The sequence below is a fragment of the Muscardinus avellanarius genome (genome assembly GCF_963383645.1).
Source record: "Muscardinus avellanarius genome assembly, chromosome: 14".
Classification (NCBI taxonomy): Eukaryota; Metazoa; Chordata; class Mammalia; order Rodentia; family Gliridae; genus Muscardinus; species Muscardinus avellanarius.
Window position 1 is genome coordinate 77446408 of NC_137800.1, and position 16819 is coordinate 77463226.

The window sequence follows — 16819 nt, forward strand, 5'->3', positions numbered from 1 at the left end:
GATTCATCATTCAGAAGCAGTATTTATTTTCTGATGCCTGTGTTCTATGTGGAACCTAGCTTCCTTGACTCTTCAGTAGCATCATTAAGAGAGGTCATCTCCCATGTGTCTCATATTGTGAGTAAGCTTTCTGCTAGAAAGTAAGCTGAGGAGAAGCAGAGGCCTGAATAAAATCTTCATCACCTTCTATTTTCCCAGCACCTAGGAGAGTGCCCGGCACATAATAAACACCAGAAATACATATTGGATGAGAAAAAGGAAGTGACCTCCAGAGAGGCTAAGTGGAATAATATTTGAGAATTTATACCATACGATACCAAATTTCATAATACATATTATGAAATTACTGTAGAAGTCACTAGAAATATTAGTTGCTAGTGATAATAATACAATGTTGATGGTATTTTAAAATTTATTAAATGAGATAGTTAAGGATGCTTTTCATTGTACATAACAGAATACCCATTTGATGGTAATTAATGGTACCTTGAATTAAGGAGGTTTTACTTTCTTAGGCAAGCACTTTGGAGGCGTTTAACTGCCCTCATTGGCGTAGTGGCCCAGCAGTGTTGGGCTGCGTTCTGCAGTTTCCTTTCCCTTCTTTAGTGGCTGCAAGATGCCCACCTCTGCTCTGGGTGCCAGCTTTCTTTTGGAGGCACCACAGCAGGGTATGGATGGGCAGCAGCATCTCTGTCTGTTTTACCAAGGAACCAAAAGCCTTCCTGGAATCCTGGCAGTATAGCAGGTTTTCCCTGAGCCTTATGGCCACAACTGTTCCACATGGCCACCTCGAACTGGAGGGAAGGCTGCCAAAGTGTGTTAGCTTTGCCAGCCTCTGGTGGAGATGAGCAAGAGAGAAGGCACTTGAAAATAGGCACTGAGTTTGCTAACCAACAACATCTGCAAAAGTTAACCAGAATCCAAATAGATCCCCTTTCTTACGAATGCATTTTATAGGAAATTCAGTCACCACCTCTTCAAGGGGGATAATAAGTATTCTTATCCACAAGTGCACCTACCTCAAAGTCCAGAACGTCTGTTTGATGTATAGTTTTCTCCATCAGGTCTGGTTGTAGCTTGTTCTCAGATGACCTAAAGCAAAGGGAAAATATATGCTGCCAGAACACCAGCAAACTACAGCAGATAAAGGACTGATAACTGTAATAAATCTTCCTACTTAGAAAAAGGGAGAGTTAGAAACTCAAAAGTGTCTGTGGTCTGCAAATATAAAACACTCTGTCACATGTGAATATTGAAGGCTTTTTGTTCTGGCTGTGGATTAAACTCCACTATTAACTGATCTGCTGTTTTTGTTTATGTTTTCTGGGAGGATCTCCATGGTCACATTTGACCGGAGTCTAGATTATTGGAGCTTCATAATAAATCTTTTAGGTAGATTGGTTTCTCCCATATGTTTCTTTTCAAAAAGTTTTTGGTTGTTTTAAGGACGTTTCACATAAATTTTGGATTTAGTTTATATCTGTGAGAAACTTTGCTGGAATTTTGATAGGAATTATTTTCGAATTTAGGCCAATTAGGGAGAATTGGTGTCCTTACTAGCAATTGCTCCAATCCATGAACATAGTCTCTCCCGTAATTTGAAGGGACTGCAGTTTCTTTCAACACAATTTTATAACTTTTAGCATACGGACCCTGTACATATTTTGTTAGATATATACCCTTGTATTTAATTTTCTTTGAAGAAGTACAATTGTAATGGCTATTGACCTTTTTTGGTTTGCATTTCGTTTATTAGTGAATGCACATGTAATTGATTTCTGTTGATCTCGTATTTTGTGATCTTACAGACACACTTGTTTTAGGATTCTTTTTAATTCTTTGGTATTTTCTACATAGTCATACTTTCTGCAAGTAGAGATGGTTTTTGTTTCTGATACGTGTGCATTTCATTTTTGTTTTCCGTTTGCTAGCTAGAATTTCCTATACTATGTTGAATATGAATGGTGAAATTGGAGATACTTGCATTGTTCATTTCTAGGGGAAAAGAATTCAGTCTTTCAGCCATTAAGTATGATGTCAGCTATGTATGTTTTGGTAGATGCTCTTTATGTGTTTGAAGTAAATCTTTTTCTAGTTTTCTGAGCGTTTTTATCATGAACAAGTATTGGAAATGTTATAGGTATTTTTACTATGAAAACTGGATTATTGAGTTGGAAATAGAGTAGTACATGAACAGGAGAATGAGACAGTCTGAATGTCAAAGACATTAAGTACTTATGACACCAAAGACATTACCTGGCTCTGAATCAACTAGATGTATTTCTCTCTCTATATAGGGAAAGATTTATGAATATAATTACATGTGAATATTTTTTCTTTTTGGCTTTTAAAATAAATATTCCTTTAATATGAACATTTTTTCTTTTAGAGCACACTTTGTCAGTATGTTTCTTGGCCTTGACATCAATCCCATAAGACTAGTCCTTATTTTACTATCAGGGGAAAAATATTTCCATGTGATAGAAAGTGACGCTTCATGTTTTATAAGACCTTCCATTTGGTTGCATTTTTCTCCCTGGTGGCAGCCATGTATTACTAGATTGCAAAGCAGCCTGCCTATTTAATCTTTGTTTCAGAAAAATAACTTTTTTTTTTAAAAGGAAAGAAAATGACATTTACAGAAAAGTTACAAGAACAACTTTTAAACCCCCTTTTTGTCTGAGCCATTTGGCAGTAAGCTGTTAAATCAGTACCCCATCACCCCCAAATATGCTATAAGATTGTTCTCCTAACATAGCCATCAAAAATAGGGAATTTACATTTTGGGTAGTAATGTGCAAAAGTGATTCATTAGCAAAAGGATCCAATTTGAAGTCCCTTTTTTCAATGACTTGTCATGTCACCAAGACTCCTTTAATCTGAACTGGTTTCTCTCTTTCCTCTATAATTTTGACATTTTTGAAGAACTCAGACCAGTTGTTTGAATGATCGTCCCTTGGCATGGGTCTGCTGGCATTTCCTTGTGAGTGGGTTCATTTTCTTGTACATGGTTGGCAGAGTCTCCTCGAAGCGATACCATCTTGCTGTCAGAGCACCTGAACATGGGGAGGGGGGCACGTGGCTCCTTATTGCTGATGTTACCTTCACTCTTGGTTGAGGCGGTGTTTGCTGGTTTCTCCACTGTAAACACAGTAAAGGTATTTTTCTTCCTTGCTAGTTAGGAAGGTTTCTGAGAAGGTTCTTTGAGTCTGTGTAACTTTCCTTTTCCTCTTCAACCTTCACTCCTCAAGAACTCCTACAGTCCACGCCTTGTTCTTCTGCAGCGATGTCCCCCCCCCCCCCACACACACACACACCATCCTTCCTGAATTTGAGCAGGGAGACTGCCTGGAAACCCCACATTGTCTTGGGCTTCCTTCACCATTTCTGTTCTCACAGTAAACCCTGAGCTGCTGCCACCATCTGCCCAGTAGGGATGCCTTCTTGTCCTGGGCGGCCTTTCCTGCAGATGCCCACTTCCTTGCCCTCCAGCCCTGGTGCCCCCTGCTAGCCGCCCCCTGCAGGGTGCTCCCGCCCTCCTGGGGCGGAGGTCCTTCCCAGGCTGCTTGCCTTAGCAGGTGCTCCCACCCTGCTCAGACTGCCCCGTGGTGCTCGGATGCTTCTCTCTGTGGCCACCCTGTCCCTCCGTCTCTTGGGCAGTCATACCCATGTGGAGTTGCTCTTCCCTCATTCTGCTCCTGCTCTGACACCATCTTCCCCTTGGGTGGGACCCAATACACTTGCCCAGCGCCATCTAGTTATGAGAACATAAATGGGTGAAAGTACAGGAGAATGGAGTTCAAGGCAGTCTCTGCTTTATACTGAATCGGTCCAGCAGGGCAGTGTGAAGGAAAGGGGAGCTGTTCTGAGGTGCTATACCCTGTGTCAATTTCTCACCTCTTCATTCTACCTTTGCATGAAGTGTGCTTATAGAGAATTTATAACATTCTAAGTGTAAAATTTATTTTCCTTAGAGACAAATAGATGGCTCTATTCCACTGAATACATGGGCAGCCTGATTGTTGCGGACATCGTGAAAGAAACAATCTCTGTGCCTGGGAGTAAAGATGGCTCACGTCAGCACACCTAACCCTGGGTGGGAAATAGATAATGCAGAGTCAGCGTGCTTTGGTTCAGCCTACAGAACCACAGATCCATCCTGGCGCGGCCTCCTGGTTTACAGCTTACGACGCCTCTTTGCAAGTCACAGCAGTTTTGATCCCCGTTTCCTCATTCGTAAGATGGGGTTATAAATACTAACCTGATGGGCTATTGGGGATCTCAGATGAGGTGATGTATTTGAAAACGCTTTGCAAGTGGTAAAATGCTATGCAAATGTGGTGGTTGAGCTCTAATTTATTACATAGTCAGAACTGAAATGAATAGGAAATTGAGCCCGGTGTTTTAATTGCACTTGTGACTCGTAGTCCAGTCCCCTCTGATTCACAAGGCAGAGGAGAGGTCGGCATCGTTTCTGCTTTTCAATACCACTTGAAGTCCATTGTTCTGTCACCATTACTCAACCAGGCGGGCACTGCTCCCTGGAAGTCCTGCCCACCCATTATGCCTCTGTGGCACATTTTCACCTTCTTGACGATTTTTACTGCTGGTATACAATAGTTCTGACCACTCCAGTGCCTGCCGTTTATCATCTTTGGTGACACCAGCATCATTGACTGTGAATTCGGCCATGCACCTGCTATTACTTGTGGTGTGGTTCTGTCTGCACAGAGCACCAGGTCAGGGTATCGGAGCTCACAGGGCTCTGCCCCTCAGCCCCCTAGAGCTTTCATGTTTGTTCCTTGGTATCACAGTTTGTATTAGTCTTTGAACCTGGAACACACACATACTCTTCTCTCTGTCATCTCCTCTATCCGGTCAGTTGCTAAGTTCTCTTAGCATCTAAAGAACTTTATGGAGGTTATACTTTTTAAGCACGAGTTCTTTTCCATTTTCCTATGATTGATGCTGTATCTCTGGTCCTTATTAGCTAATCTTTGAACTATTGGGATAATCTTTTTTTTCAAGGCAGATGTAAGAAACTCAGCTTGCCTGAGCCTTTGGTGAATAATTGGGTGAAAAAGACTGGGGGGGGGGGATGCTAAGCCAGCACTCTGGGGAGCCAGCCCATCTATGCCAGCCAGTCACTTGATATAGAAGATGTCTCCAGAGACCTGTAAAACCTCCAGATGATAGGATTCAGCCTTGGGGAAAAAGACTCACCCCATTGGGCCCCAGGCTCATGCCCAAAACATCTGGAATCTAGGAAGACCTGATTTCTAGAACATGAGTTCCATTATCTAAATACAGGGGTCATTAACATTTTGGTATACTTCCTTCTTGTCTATTTTTAATGCATAGCTTAATTTTTATTGTACCTTTTCTATAATGACACTACTGTATACATTTTCATAATATCTTCTAAAAGTGAAAAGCATTCTTCATGATACTTTATTAGTAAGTGCAAATTTTATTTTTTTTATTTTTTAAAATTTAATTTATTTTATTTTTATTATTTTAATTTAATTTAATTTTATTTTACTGTATTCATACATCATAGTGGGATACAAACTTTTGTAGACATACATGCACACATCACCCAGTCAGCCCCCACCCAATCCCAACCCCATTCTCTCCCCATCCCTCCCTCCCATGCTTGGCTTAGTGGTTGACATCTAGTATTATAGCAATTTATACAAAATTAAAAATGATAATCTCACATAACAGTTTCATTTGTCTGATACCAAGCTTTTGATGACAAAGATAACATTTCAATGTTTCTTTTTACTTTCTTTCTTACCAGAGAATATTTTTTTTCTATTTTTTTTTTTGGTGAAACTATCATATATTTATATATTTATTTTTCAGAAAAAAAAAATCTATCCTAATATGCAATATGAACTCTAGATACCCAAAACGATCTTGAAAAAGAACAAAGCTAGAAGATATATATTTTCTGATTTCAAACCATATAAAGCTACAATAATTGAAACAGTGTAGTACTGTTCTAAAGGTAGATATATAAACCATTGGAGTTAAATAAAAGCCTAGAGCTAAACTCTTCCCTATATTGTCAAGTTATTTTTGACAAGGTTTCCACGAACATTTGGTGGTGGAAATAATAATCTTTTAACTAAATATTGTTGAAACATAATAATTACATGGAAAAGAATAAAGTTGGACCCATACCTAATCCCATATACAAATACTAACTCAAAATAGATAAAAGTCCTAAATATAAATCTTAAGACTATAAACTTTTAGGAGAAAATCTGGGTCATAAAGCCTCACAACATTGAAATTGGCAGTGATTTCTTGGATATGATTTCAATGGCACAGGCAACAGAAGAGTATACAAACTCCCTTAAAAAAAATATATATATATATATAGTATATCCAAAGACAATGTAAACAGAGTTAAAAGTTACTAATAGAATGGGATAAAATGTTTCCAAATGCTATATCTGAAGGTATATTAATATTCCAACTAGAAATCCTAAAAATTAACAACAATAAAGGCAAACAATACCATTTAAAGATAGGTAAAAGACTAACATAAATAATAAATCTCCACAGATAACCAATCTTAGTTGTCTGTTGGATGGAAAATCTTGTTTCTCTGGTTCTGGTGTGTGTTACCTATTTTTTTCTTTGTAGTTAATCTCTTTGAGTATTTTCTCTAGTGCTGGTTTTGAAGACATAAATTCCTTCAGTTTCTGTTTGTCATGGAAGCTTCTTATTTCTCCATCTAATTTGATAGAAAGTTTTGCTGGGTAGGAGATTTTTGGCTGGAAGTTGTTTTCTTTCAGAGTTTGGAATATGTTACTCCAAGCCCTTCTGGCTCTCATGATTTGGTTTGGGAAGTCTGGAGTGATTCTAATTGGTTTGCCTCTGAATGTCACTTGGCCCTTTGTTTTTGTTGCCTTTAAGATTCTCTGCTTGGCTTCCACATTGGTCATTTTGACAATTATGTGGCGTGGGGATCCTCTTCTCCGATCCTGTCTAAAGGGAGTTCTATAAGTTTCCTGGACCTGTGTATCAACCTCTTGCTCTATGTTTGGAAAATTTTCTGCTATTACTTCCTTGAAGAGATTGTTGATCCCTTTGGTTTCACTTTCTTTTCCCTCCTCTATTCCAATTATTCTTAGGTTAGCTCTCTTAAAATGGGCCCATATTTCTTCAATGTCAGATTCCTGCTGTCGGATATTTTTTTCTAGATTAGAAACTATGCGTTCATTTTTGGAATGATCATCTTCTAAGAGCGAGATTCTGTTCTCCATGTGGTCTAATCGGTTGTTTGTGCTTTGAATTGAGGCCTTTACTTCATTAATTGCATCCTTTATCTCTTTTTGGCTCTCTCTGAGTTCTTTTTGAAACACCTCTATTATTTCTACAGTTATTTTCCTGATTTGATCTTCTAGAAATCTCTGATTTTCTGTTTTATCAGGTTCTGATGTTGTGGGGTTGTGGGCATTCATTGCTCCAGTGTTATTCCTCTTTCCCATGATTTCGGAAGTTTGTGCCTTCTCTTGGTTCTTCCCTTGGGTCACTATGACTTCACTTAAGGTGTTCTGGATCTTGAGTCAGTAGTATCTCAGACCCCACTACTCCTTTACTGGGTTGTATCACAGAGTCTCCGACCCAGGGAGTCGATCGAGGCTGCTTTAGACTGTGGGGGGTGCCAGGTTAGGCGTTCTCCTATGGTGTGATATCTCTGCCACCGCCCCTCCCCCACTGGGTCAAGTCCCAGGGAGTATAGTACTGGGATTTCTCCTCTGTGGCCCGCAATTTGACTCACTGTTGTTGAGTACGCAGATGTAGCTGTACTGGATTCGGTGAATTCTCTGCTGCTGCCGCCGGTGGCAATATGGCGCCGCTGCCCTGCCCTCGGCCGTGAGGCTGGCGTGTTTCTTCTTGGTTTTGATTTCCACTCTGAATCCCTGCGGCGTGTGCTGAGCTCAGCCACTGGGAGCTTTAGATTTTACCTGCGGCGAGAAATCCCGCCTGGCTGTTTCGCAACGGCTCACCTCGGCTTGCTGTAGCCGTCTGGTGAATTTGCCGCTGCTGCTAGCAGTATGGCGCTTCTGCCGTGTCCTCGGGCGTGAGGCCGGTGTATCTCCTCTGTGGCTCTAAGCTCTGATCTCAGTCCGCTTTCTCTCTGGAGCCTGGTGATTTTTTTGTTTCTCTGGTGATGGTGTTTTCTGGCTATGAAAGGCGCTGCTTTTGTGGTAATGGAGATTGGTTGTTAGCGGGGCTCTTAAGCCCCGCTTTTCTGGGTCGCCATCTTCCCGGAAGTTTTCGCAAATTTTATTTTAATTCGTGTGTTGTATCCCATACAAGATCCCTAAAATACCATGTACTGTGATCTCAACCCGAGCTTCTGCTCAGTGTTTCTCTACATGTGTGTGTGTGTGTGTATGTATGTATGTATGTATGCCTGTATGTTTGTTTGTTTGTTTATTTATTTATTGTGGTATTTGGGATGGAACCCAGAGACATTCTACTTTTGAGCTATACCCCTTGGCCCAATTTTTTTTGTTTGTTTTTGTTTTTAAGCAGGGTCCTATTACGTTGCTGAGAGTGAACCTACTTGCTGAGGCTGTCCTCAAACGTGCAATCCTTCTCAGGATTTTCAACTCTTGGGATTACGGACGTGTATCACCATACCAGCTTAGTCTTAGTTTTTATTGTAGATGGTGGTGGTTTTTTTTTTTTTTTCCTTCTTCCTTCTGCCTTGGTCTTGATGCTTACTCATGTGCATATGTTCTGGCCTCCTTAGTCTTTATCTCTTCATTCACGTGTTCATCCTTCCCTCCCTCCCTCCCTCCATCCATCCCTCCCTCCATCCATCCACAATGAAAGTCTTCCAGTTTTGAGGTGGCTCAGGGGGTCTGAAGAGGAAGAGTGCATGGTGTTACCTTCACTTAGGAATCATTGCCAGGATGTGCCACAAGCTTATCTGAAAAGGGTAGCAAAAGCTTCGGGGAGGTGACTTGTAAACTGACCTGTGGAAGATGAGGTGGGTGGGAAAGACGTTTAGGCAGCAAGCGCAGAAATGAGAACAGCCAGCTAGGCGTGGATCCCTCCTGTGATCCCAGTACTTGGGAGGCTGAGACAGGAGGATCACAGGCTCTAAGTCAGCCTCAGCTACTTAGGCTTTCAGCAACTTAGCGAGACCTTGTTTCCAAATTACAAAAATAAAATAGGGCTGGGTGCATAGCCTAGAGGTAGAAGGCCACTGGGTTCCACTCCTGCCACCACAAAGACAAAACAAAAACAGAATAGTGGTGACCGTTTTTTAACAGTGTTATTGAGGTAATAATTCACAGCATGTAATTCACCCACTGAAATTTTAGTCCATGCACAAAATCATTTATCCATCACCATAATCATATTTAAACACTTTCACCACCACCGAAAGCAATTCTATATCCTTTAGCTGGTTCTCTCTGTCCCCTTACCTGCTCTGGCCCTAGGCGGTCTACAGTTAACTTTGTGATCTATATGTTTATCTTTCTGGACATTTCATTGAAATAGAATCATGTGACCCAGATGCTTTCCTGACTGACCTCTTCGACTTAGCATGACGTTTCCAAGGTTCATCTGTAGAGTTGCATGTATAAGCACTTCATTTCTTCTCCACGCCGAATAATATACTATCATATGAATATCACCACACTGTGTTCATCCATCATTTGGGCCATTTGAGTTGTCTCTACTTTCTGGCTCTGAGAAAGAATGCTACTGTGAACACTGATGTACAGGCTTCTGTGTGAACCTGTTTTTATTTCTCCAGAGGGTATACCTAGGGGAAGAATTGCCGGATCATCAGTTAGCTCTCTGTTCAGCCGTTTGTGGAACTGCCAGATTATATTTCCAGGCAATTGCACTGTTTTCCATTTTGATCAGCAGTGTATGCGAGTTCTAGTTTTTTTTACATCCTTGCCAACACATCTGTGTTTTTCGAAGAGCATAGCCCTCCTAGACGGGAAGAGGTATCTCGTTGTGGTTTGGGTTTGCATTTCCTGATGGCTAATGATGTTGGGCATGTTTTTACGAGCTTATTGGCTTTTTGTATATTTTGAGAGAAATGTCTACTCAGATCTCTTGCCCATTAAATTGGAATTTTTTAGATCATTGAATTGTAATACTTTATATTGTGTGTGGTTTTTGTAGCAAAATCAGGACTAGAATATGTTGTATTTGTCTTTTGTAATTAAAAAATGTACTGAAGCAAATAATAAAAATAAAATTTGATACATCTCTAAGTAAAATTAATATGAAAAATAGGTTTGGAGCTAGGGGATATTAATGTTAATTTAAAAAAGTTTAGGTAACAGCATTTCAGGGGTCAGATTCCACTTAAATAATTTTGGCTATTAAGATAGTTTTGCCTGCCTATATGCAGTGGTGTCAGATAATTCGATATGCCCTTCTTTCCCCAAGAAACCCCCAGGTTCTGTAAGGTTTACTAATAGCTCTTTCCTAAATAGTCTTTTAGGGCAATATTGTTTCTTCTGTGTGTATGACTGCTCACCTTTGTCTGAAACTGGTAAGACATGTTTGTAATTTTCGAAAGCTTGACATTGTTGTTTTGATTCATGTTACTTAGGAATATTAATCAGTCAGTTAACAACAATTAGATGTAATGACTGGCTCATTTTGTTTCTGTCTAGGAGTCATTGTCAAAATATTTACCATGGGTCTGGCATGAGTCAGAATGAACACTGGCCTTATGCTTTATATTTGGTTTTGTTGACTATAAACGTACATACTTTATTCTTTATATTCAGTTTTGCTGTTAGATTTTTGATGTTATTCTTTGCACTTTGAAGTCCAGAGCCCCCCCCTTTTTTTAATCGATACTGGGGATTGAATCCAGGGGCGTTCTCCCCCTAAGCTATACCCCCCAGCCCTATTTTTTATCCTTTATTTTGATATAGGGTCTAAGTTGTGGAGGGCCTTACTAAGTAGCTGAGGCTGGCTGTGAACCTGGGATTCTCTTGTCTCCGCCTCCCAAGTACTGGGATGACAAGCTTGTGCCGCCATGCCTGGCTTCCAGAGCTTTATTTCTGATTTGGATCTCTTTTGCGTGGCAAAATACGTACACATACTTTTTTTTTTTAAATTGCAAAATTGATCATTGTCTGGACTCAGTAAGTTTGCTGGGTCAACACTCAGAAGTAGCTCTTGTACTAAAGATAATATTTTGCAGATTTTTTTGGAGGGGTGTCTGAGGATGGAACCCAGGGGCATTCAATCTCCGAGCTACAACCCCTGCCCTATTTTTTATTCCTTATTTTGAGACAGGGTCTTACTAAGTTACGGAGGGCCTCACTAAGTAGCTGAGGCTGTCTGAGAACCACGATCCTCCTGTCTCAGCCTCCTGAATGCTGGGATTACAAGCGTGCGCCACCACGCCAGGCTTGAAGATAATTTAACCACCCCTTTATCTAGAATTTCTGCTGATCCTCAAAATGTACCATTCTGAGCGGATGACTTGAGTTACTGATTTGTGCTAACTGAGGACTGTCTATAATCTGACTAGGAACCAGATGTTTTGACAGTTGGCTCCTGAATGAGTTTCTCTGGGTTGACAAGATTTCCCTCTTGGCTAAATGGAATTCTTTTTGGGATAGCAGTTTTAGAATGTTTCAATAAAGAAGAGATTTTCTGTGGAATACACAGAAAGCTTGCAAGATGGTCAGAGAGTGGGCTTTGGCTTTGAAGAGATGAAGATGGAGAGATTAACAATGTTCTTTTCTATGTAGGAAGTGCAAAGTCTGTCCTGCAGCCTCATTTGATTGTGAGTTGAATTACCTAGCTCTATAATTAATTTTTAATAGTTATTGGTAGAGCTTTGCCAGCTCTCCCTTTGCACTTAAGAAATGTCATTTTCTCCCTCCATAAACAGAGTTCAAGTTGACCCTTAGTTTCCTCATCTTAAAGCTCTGAAGTGTGCTCAGCATGACTATTCACATAATTAGTTTGTTCTTTTAAAATAATGTCTAAGCAAAAGATGCCCCCTGCAGTAGCGCCTGTGTTCTGCTGCAGACATGTTCACCGTGTGTGTAGCTGGGCGCCAGTTCTTACTCTGAGAATTCCAGGAGGAGGCTGTAGTTTCTCTTTGGCACCTTTTTTATTTCTTTTTTCTCCTCCTTCCTCTTCATCTTCCCCCTGCTCCAACCCCAGCTAGCTAAAGGGAGACTGCCTTTTCTGGTACTGAGGATAGGACCCAGAGCCGGCAGTGTGGGAGACAGGCGGTACCATCGCGCTACACCCTCAGTCCCAGGACAATGGATGAACCACTTCCTCTGCTTTTAGAAAACATGATTGGCCCATGCCATGCCTTACACAGTCCATTTAAAGAACATACATGAGATGTAAAGTAAAACAATGACTACATTGACTAGAGTTTTCATTTTCTCTCTTTGGCTTCATGAAGTTAGTTTTCTTTTTTTGGTTGTCTTTGGGTTTAAGCCCAGGGGCAATTCTACTCCCAAGCTACACCACCAGCCCTGTTTTCTTTTTTTTTTTTAATTTTGAAACAGGGTCTCTCTTAGTTGCTGAGGCTGGTCTTCAACCTGTCATTCTCCTGTCCCAGCCCAACCTATCATTCTCCTGTCCCAGCCTCCAAAGTACTGGGAGTATAGGTGTGGGTCACTATACCAGGCTCAAATCAGTTTTTCAAGATGCATCTTAAAGGTGCTTTTAAGACCTCTTACTAAGCTGGGCGTGGTGGTGCAAGTTTGCAATCCTAGTACTTGAGGCTGAGACAGGAGGATCCAGGTTCACGGCCAGCCTCAGCTACTTAGTGTGGCCCTCTGTTACTACGTGAGACCCTGTTTCAAAATAATGAGAAATTGGTCTGGGGGTGTGGCTCGGATATAGAATGCCCCTGGGTTCAACACCCAGCAACACACTCATACCCCTCTTATTAAAACATGCTGTATGTATTCTCCTCTAAGTTCTTAGTAGGTACTAGATGATTTATATTATTTAATCCCCCTGGATCTGATTAGTTGTGGACATTTAAACTGTTTGGGCTTGACTTGTTTTCCAGAGTTCTGTGGAAAAGAATCCCTCAAGACATGTTTTTGGGTCCAAGGCCATCAAGTTTTTCCCCCTTCTTCTTAGTGAAACATGTATTTGTATTAGCCTACTTACCTACCGTACTTAAATCTATGAATAGATTCCTTTTATGGTTTTGTGCCGTTCCTTTGGTTGACTTTTTGATGGAACAGTTGTTAAGACAGATGTTTTGTTTTCCTGAGCAGTGTTGGTGGGAGCCCTGAAAAGCCTGCAGGGGACCAGGAAGCTTGCTTGGTGGCGAGGGTAACAATCCTGCATTCATTAATTTCCCCTTTACTTCCACGTCTTCTACTGATTACAACAAAGACCAAGAGCTGACACGTTCAAAATCCTAGAAGTTTTGGTAACAGCAAAACAGCTGCCTTTGAAGCCTGATTACTAGTCTTCGTAGAAATATCTTGAGACACCCTCAAGGCCATGTGGTACTTCTTGGTTTTGTTTTTAGATATCATTTGCATTATGTTTGATCAAGAGGCTAATGAGATGTGCTCATTTCCTTAAATTTGCAGTCTGTGCAGTCAGTTGGTGTGGGCTTCTAATCCCTGCCCACCCTGTTACTGTGTGATTTTTAGGCAAGTTACTTTTCTCATCTAAGCTTTAGCTTTCCTCTTCTCTAAGATTGGAATAAAAATGAATCCATGCCTGATTGGGAGGATTACATAAAAAAGCGAATGTGAAATGCCTGGCCTACTGCTGGGCACATAAGATATACCCAAAAATGTTAGCGATCATCATTATTACTAATTAGGTTTTTATTACTTTGGATTTAAAAATAATTCCTTGCGCGTATGAACATTCAGTTTAGAAAGTAAGTGTGTTTTGACTAAAACAAATAATAGCTTGTCTGTCCTCACTCTCAAAGTGGGAGGTTTGTTGATGACCATCATTTTCTTGGTTCAGTGAGTACAGAAGCTTTTAGCAGGGGGAGAAAAGTCCCTCAGAAAATGTGTGTCGGGCCGCCGTTTTCATGATGGATCACAGCAGGAAAATAGTTTATGTTCTCACCTTAAAATGAAAGGAAGCTATTGATTCCAAGCTCTATGGAGAGGAAAGTTTAAAAAGCAATACATGTTTTTTTTTAAAACTCAAACTATAGATGGATATAAATTATGTATTCTCATGCCTTTTCAGGATTAATGTTTAATAAATTATAACAGCAGTGTCTCCTAGATGTGATGGGGGATGCCTGTCATCTCATCCCAGTCCTTGGGGGGCAGAGTCAGGAAGATCACAGGTTTGAGACCAGCCTCAGCAACTTAGTGAGACTCTCAGCAACCCAAGGAAGACCCTGTTTAAAACAACAAACAAACAAACAAAAACACAAAGGGCTGGGGGCGTAGCTGTGAGGTAGAATGCCCCAGAGTTAAATTTCCTACTACCACCACAAATAGTAAGTAAATAAATATATAAACGGCAGTGTTCAAGCGAGCCTTAAAGAAATGAAAAGAGAAAGAATAGAAAGGGTATACACGGTTAATATATGGGACAACTGAAACTTCACCTTCCTTCCAAGGTGCAAGCATCTGTTTCCTGCATGCCTCTGGAAGTTTTATCTAGAACAAAATTTCTTTTTAAAGAACAAATGAGATATTAGACACTCTTCTACACCCTGCTATTTTGTTGCTTTTAAAAGAAGTTGCATGAAATTTCAGTTGCAGTCCCACTTTTTTTTTTTTTTTTTTTTGGTGGTACTGGGGTTCCTGGAAGCCCCTCTTCCTCCGGGCTACATTCCCAGACCTATTTTATATTTTTGAAACAGGGTCTCTTCTGCCAGCACGGCTGGCTTCGAACCTGCGTGATCCTCCTGTCTCCGCCTCCCAAGCGCGGGGATTACAAGCGTGAGCCACCACGCCCGGCCAGTCCCACATTTTTTAAGAATAGCTTCTGTAAAGGATATATGGGCATTGCCTTGTCAATAATCTTTAGTGAGCATTAAATTTTTCTATATTATATATATGTGTGTATGTGTGTGTATATGTATGTATATAAGTGGGTATGTGGTGCATGTATCTGACAAGCATGCATAGGGGAAATTTCAGCACACATTTGGTACTGGGGATGAAACCCAGGTCTTACACCCCCATTCCTGTTTTTTATTCTTTTTTTGTGTGTGGTACTGGGGTTCCTGGAAGCCCTTCTATCTCTGGGCTACACTCCCAGACCTATTCTATATTTTTGAAACAGGGTTTCTTACGCCAGAGCAGCTGGCTTCGAACCTGTGTGATCTTCCTGTCTACGCCTCCCAAGCACGGAGATTACAAGCGTGCGCCACCACACCCGGGTTTTATTCTTTATTTTTGAAGCAGTGTCTCACTAAGTTGTAGAGGGGAGTCCTCACTAAGTAGTTGAGGCTGGCCATGAACTTGCCATCCTCCTGTCTTAGCCTTCCAAATACTGGGATCACAAGTGGGTGCCACTACACCTGGGAGACTGATAAATTTCATATCTTACAAATAGAGTGTATGAATTTAGTATCTTAAAAATAGAAGAAACTGTATGAGAAAGTTAAATTGACAGCCCGGGAAAATACTGCAACTTGTATCATATGCATAGATTTAATACTCTTTGTGACTTGTGTGAAGCAAATTAAAATGTGAGGTGAAAATTTTCATTAGCCTGATAGAAAAATGGTCCTAAGATAGGAACAGATGAAAAACGAGGAGGGGGATAAAAACTAAAAGCTGTGAGTGGCCTTTAAACACAAACGGTTGCTCAGCTCATAATAAGAGAAACGCACGTTCATTCCTTACTGGGTTCTGTTTCCTACCAGATTGCCAGAAGTCAAAGGTTTGATGGCACATGCTGTGTGCGAGACTGTGGGGAAATGATACTTGTCTTGCTCATGGGTGTTCCCTGTGGCACTCACTTTTGGAGGAGAATTTGACAGTATATTATGGGATTTGATGTGAATTTAGTCTTTGAGCTGATAGTCCCACCTTTATGGTGAGTAGGAGTTCTGGTGATTGCAGGACAAGGGGATGTTGGGAGGTTGGTGGCCAGATCTGGATTGGCCTTGGATACCAACTGAGTTACTGGTAGACTGGGAGAGTGCTGGATCAGATCGATGAATGGCCTTGCGGGTGACCTGTGGGATAATTTGGAGGGACTGTAGGTCAGTGAGCCCTCATATTTTCTGAGTGTATGTGGGTTATATAATCAGGTTTATGTTTTATAAAAGGCTATTCTGACTGATGGATGAGAAGTTAAAAGGAGAGCTTAGTATTCAGCTGATATAAGAGTCATGAGGAGCTGGAGGTGGTGGCGCACACTTGTAATCCCCGTGCTTGGAAGGCTGAGACAGGAGGATCGCACAGGTTGGAAGCCAGCCTCAGCTACTTAGTGAGGCTCTCAGCAACTTAGTGAGACCCTGTTTCCAAATAAAATATAAAATAGGTCTGGGAATATAGCCTGGAGATAGAAAGCCCCTGGGTTCCACCCCTAGTAAAACACACACACACACACACACACACACACACACACACACACACACACACAAGTAATGAGTTTCTCTGCCTTTCTGTAGTTTCAAGAACTCTTTGGTCCTATTTTATTTTATCTTTTTGCAATACTGGAGAATGAACTCGGCCATTCTACCTCCAAGCTACACTGTTTTGAAACAGGGTCTCCCTAGGTTCCTTAGTCTCATTAAGTTGCTGAGGCTGGTCTTGAACCTGTGATCCTCCTGTCTCAGCCCCCAAGTCCTGGGATTATAGGTGTGTACCAGCAC

General features: G+C 41.0%; 1 protein-coding gene across 1 annotated transcript in view; it reads left to right on the plus strand.

Moving 5' to 3' along the window:
* Positions 1 to 16819, plus strand: part of CDKAL1 (CDKAL1 threonylcarbamoyladenosine tRNA methylthiotransferase) — a gene marked incomplete at both ends in the record, with an annotated part of 604736 nt that overhangs the window by 83413 nt on the left and 504504 nt on the right. The gene's annotated exons all lie outside the window — the stretch shown is intronic.